Raw genomic sequence first — 5,551 nt, 5'->3', positions numbered from 1 at the left:
AACGATGAAATTGGCTCCGGATAGAGCAGGGTTCAGAGCTGCTACATAGGGTTGCTATGAATTGGAGTCAACTTGATGGCACTTAACAAAAGCACAATTTCCCTAATTAGGCCCATAATTGTAAATTCTTTGTGGCCATTGCCACAGATTAGGAGATCCATTAGTAGAGCAGTGGGATTCTTGGTGTGACAGTTGGTGTTAGAATTGATAGAAGGTGGGAGAATATGGGATCATGTCTGACCTCATATAAACTGGTTTTTTCCTCTTGCTCTGGTGAACGGAAACTCTTCCCCTTTGAAGTTAGTGGAAGTCACATGCTGCAACTCTCAAGGGAGAAAGATGTGGCAATTGGTTCTCATGAAGATTTATAGCCTCAGAAATGCTATGGATAGCCTCTATGGGTAGGAAATTTCCATAGCAATGAGGTTTTTGTTTTGTTTCGATTTTTGTTTTTATTGCTCTTGCTTTCACAGAGACTGAAAAAGAGCCAATGATATCATCATTGATGTTAGATGAATCAGGGAATATCAAGAGGATGTTTATTTGTGTTTTATCAACTATGCAAAGGCATTTAACTATATGAGTTATAATAAACTATGGCTAATATTGAGAAGAATGGGAATTGCGTTTAAATGTGCTCATGAGAAATCTATACCTAGATCAAGAAGCTGTTATCCAAACAAAGCAAGGAAACATTGCATAGCTTAAAATCAGGAAAAGTGTGGATCAGGATTGTATTCTTTCTCCAAACTTGAATAGGTTTGTATACAATCTGTGTAGAGAGCAAATTGAAAATTTGATCACTGGAAGACAGATATTGGCAGTTTTAGTCTTGCTGACTAATATTTGTGGGTTTCCTCCTTCTTAGTAAAATAATGAAATAAATGGGAAAAAAAGAGTTTCTCTTTCAAGTTGATCTCAGAAAAGAGAAACACTTGGATCAGGATTAGGTAGAGATTCAGCTTTCTTATCAGATCTGAAGCTACCAACATGCAATGTAAACGCAAAACAAATCATGGCTATTATAAGCAACTAGGGATTGTTCCTTTTTGTTTTGTGTGTTCCTGCCACACTTTATTATTATAATACATTTTTTAGCCTTATGTGTTTACAGCAAAAATTAATTATTAAATACAAAAACATTTAATAAGACATTAGGCGTTAAATTTCTCTTTATAATGTGATAAATGATGGGTGTGTAATGTGTACAAACATTTTTTAAACTTCTGTCAGAGGGACTGTGATGATACAATCACAGATCACACAGAAGCCAATGACATACATCCATTGTTGTTTGCATGTCATTCTGTTAAACATGATTTTTTATTTAGATCAAACTGCCATTGTAAGTGTTTACCTGATTGCTAGTTCCAAATTTTCTAGGACAAAGTTCAAGCTGCTCTGAAGAACTTGACAAAAAAACAAGGCCCCAGAAATTTATGGAATGCCAATTGACATATTTCAACAAACAGATGTAGCACAGCCCTGCAAATGTCCACCAGTTTGTGGCATGTAATCTGGAGGACAACCAGCTGGTCAACTTGTTCCCATTCCATAAAAGGTGATCAATCCAACAGAGCATGGAAATTATAGAACAATATCACTACTATCAAAAACAATTCTGGAACACAAGCAACTGGAACAGTACATCAATAGAGAACTGGAAATACAAGCAGGGTTTAGAAGAGGCCATGGCACTAGGACATCATTGCCTATGTCAGCGGTTTTTTCCAAAAGCGGAGCACCAAAGGAATGTCTGTCTGTGTTTCATTAACCATGTAAAGATATTTCACTGTGTGGATCATAACAAACTGTGGCTAACCTTGAGAAGAATTGGAAACGCTGAACACTTGATTGTGCTCATGTGAAACCTACATTTGGACTAGAAGGCAGTCATCAGAACAGAGCAAGGGAACACTGTATGGTTGAAAATCAGAAAAGGAGTGTTTCAGGGATGTGTCCTGTCTCCATACATTTTTAATCTGTATGTGGAACAGATCATTCGAGAGGCTGGACTTTATGAAGAGTTGGCATCAGAGTTGAAGAAAGACTCATCAACAACCTGTATTATGCAGATGATACAACCTTACTTCCTGAAACTGAAGAGGGACTGAAGCATTTGCTACAGAGATTCTAGGACTGTAGTCTGCAATACAGATTGAAGCTCAAACTAAAATAAAATTTTAAAAAAAGAAGATTCTCACCACTGGGCCAATTGGCAGCATCATGATAGATGGAGAAGAGATTAAGAATGTTAACAATTTCCACTTGCTTGGCTTCACAATCAACACTTTTGGCATCAGCAATCAGGAAATCAAAAGGCAAATTGCATCAGGAAAATCTGCTCTCAGAGTTCTCTCCAAAGTACTGAATAGCAAGAATGTTAGTCTGATCCAGGCCATGGTCTTCACAATTACTTGCTATGCATCAGAGAGCTGGACAATGACCAAAGATGACAGAAGAGGAATTGACGCTTTTGAGTTGTGGTGCTTGAGAAGAGTATTGAACATACCATGGACTTCCAAGAGAACTAACTGGTCTTTCGTGGAGGAGGTGAAAACAAACTTCTCCATGGAGACAAGGATTTTTGAGGCTCTGTCTCACATACTTTGGACATGTAGCCAGGAGGGATCAGTCTTTGGAGAAGGATATCATACTTGGAAGGGTGGAGGGACAGGGCAGAAGAAGAAGATCCTGGATCAGAGGAAGATCCTGGATCAGATAGAGTGACAAAATAACTGGAGTAATGAGGGTAGGTGTGTCAGAGACAGTGAGATTGGCTCAGGATAGAGCAAGGTTCAGAGCTATTGTGCATCCTGTTGCTTTGAATTGCAGCCAACTTGATGGCACACAACAACATTACATAAAACAACTTCTGTTAACATATGCTTTATTAATAAATGACACTGTCAGTGCTATCAATAAAGAATATTAAATATGGCATGGACTATCAAAATAACAAACACCTACGTCTTGGAAAAAGTAAATTTAGAGGACTTCTTAGGAGCAAGGATAATGTAACTTCATCTCATATACTTTGAGCATGTTATCAGCAGAGGTCAGTCCCTGGAGAAGGACATCATACCTTGAAAAGTACAGTGTCTATGGGAGGAGAGAAGACAGTCAGTGAGATGGATTGATTCAGTATTTGATACTAGGGGGTTAATCACAGAAGATATTGTAAGAATGAAGCAGGATATGCCTGTGTTCGTGGAATTGCTGTGAGTTAGTGCCTATTTAGTGGCACCTGATGAAACTTTGTCTTTTGTATTTTGAACATGTGGCTAGGTTACACTATTCCTTGGAAAGGAATAATAATGACAATAATTCTTGGAAAGATGGAGGTCAGCAAAGGATAGGATGACTCGCAATGAGATGGGTAGACAGTATGACTTCAGCAATGGGCTCTGGTGTCTCAGAGGTGTTGATGATGACTTAGGGCAGGACAGGTTTCAGGTTGGCTATTCATAGGGTTGTTGTGAGTCATACTTGACTTGATGGCACCTAACAGCAACAACACTATTCTATCCTTATTGTTTTATACATTTGCAAAGTATGCTATATATACTACATGTACTATAAGGCAGAGGGTCAGGACTGTAGCCTCCAATATGGATTGAGGCTCAATGTCAAGAAGACAAAGATTCTCACCACTGGTCTAATTGGAAGCATCAGGATGGATGGTGAGGAGATTGAGATTGTTCACAGCTTTAGTTTGCTTGGCTCCACAGTCAACACTCTTGGCACCAGTAGCCAGGAAATTAAAAGGTGCATTGCTATGGGAAAGTCTGCTGTTAGGGACCTCTCCAAAGTACTGAAGAGCAACGGTGTCTCTCTGGAGACTAAGGTGCATCTGATCCAGGCCATGGTCTTCACAATCACCTGTTATGCATCAGAGAGTTGGACAATGACCAAGCAGGACAGAATGAGAATTGGTGCCTTTGAGCTGTGGTGCTGGAGAAGAGTATTGAGAGTACCATGGACTGCTAGGAAAGCAAACAGGTTTGTCCTGGAAAGGGTTAAACCGGGGCTCTTTGGAGGCAAGGATTCTGAGGCTTCGTCTAACATACTTTGGACATGTTGTAAGAAGAGACCGGTCCTTGGAGAAGGACATCATACTGGGGAGGGTGGAGGGACAGCGCAGGAGGGGAAAGCCCTCTATGAGGTGGACTGGAGTTATCGGGATGGGAGTGTCAGAGACAGTGTGATTGGCACAAGACAGAGCAGAGTTTAGGGCTCTTGTGCATAGGGTCGCTATGATTCGCAAGTGACTCAATGGTACATAACAACAACAACAACTATAAGGCGAGGGAGCTCTCTTGGCCTAGTGGCAAAAAGCTGTGCTGCAATCCTGAAGGCACACTGTTTGAGACCCCCAGCTGCTCCATGGGAGGATGGGCAATCTCCTCCTGTGCAATTAACTGCCTCTGAAAACCTGCTATTGGGTCAGCTATGGGTCAGTTCCAACTCAACAGTAAACAACAACTATAAGTTGGTACCTGACTCAGTGACACATAACCACAACTATCAAAGCAAAACCAAAAAGAGAGAGAGAGAGAGGCCAGAAAGTTCCAAATTTGTGAGTCAGGCTAGAGCTTTCTGATTCACATGGTTGTAGATTAGATGACAGTCTGTTGTTTAATGTAATTGGAGGAAGCTAGAAAAATCTCAAAATTAGCAGTTCAACTAGTTTTAAGGCTGCAGAAACTAGTGAATCCCAGAATCAGCAAGTCAGGTGACAAGCTGTTAGTTCCAGTCCCAATAACGAGACACCACATGATGGTGAGCCAGATACAAAATCCGGAGAGATGGAGAGTTTGCCAGAGCACACACACTTACTTTAGGTACAAGTCACATCTCCAAGGAAATTCCTCTTAACATCCAGGTGAGGCTATGACTTGAGTAAGGGTATGATTACAGTCATGCTTTCTTCTTTTTTTCAAAAATTTTTAAAAGTATTATTTTCATGTGTACTGTCAATCGGATCTGACTGGTACAGGAGGAGTTTGTCCCTCCTTCTCCAGCAGAGGATCCTGTGGATTCAAACCATACACCTCTGGTATTGCAGTGCAGCTTTCTGCCACTAGGCCACCAGAGCTCCCTCATAGAGTTATGCTTTCTTCTAAGGCTCTAGTTACATCCAACATTAACTTTACCTCTAGAAAATTCCAGATAGAATTTGACTCCAAAGAAGTCTCTTTTGTAAATCATTCATTTTTCATCCCTTATACATTTTATAGATATTGCCTGATGTGCAATAAACTTACTTAGATTAACATTTACTGCAGTCTGAAAACATTATTTGCTTAAACATGGCTATCAAGCTCAAGCTCATTGCCATCAAGTCTATTTGGATTACTAGGCTCTTCATTGGGTTCCCAAGGCTATAAATCTTAACAGGAGGAGATATCTTCTCTCTCAGAGTCACTGGTGGATGTGAACTCCCAGAAATGTACATAATACTTTGGTTAGCAACACAACACGCAACAGACTGCTTTATCAGAGCTCTATAGTGTTTAGGTCTGTGGGATCAGGATCACATCTTATTTGT

This window comes from Elephantulus edwardii, unplaced genomic scaffold (genome assembly GCF_000299155.1).
Source record: "Elephantulus edwardii isolate Elephantulus edwardi_28Jun2011 unplaced genomic scaffold, EleEdw1.0 scaffold00047, whole genome shotgun sequence".
Taxonomy (NCBI): Eukaryota; Metazoa; Chordata; class Mammalia; order Macroscelidea; family Macroscelididae; genus Elephantulus; species Elephantulus edwardii.
The sequence above is the reverse complement of the archived record's forward strand: the minus strand, read 5'-3'. Positions refer to the sequence as shown.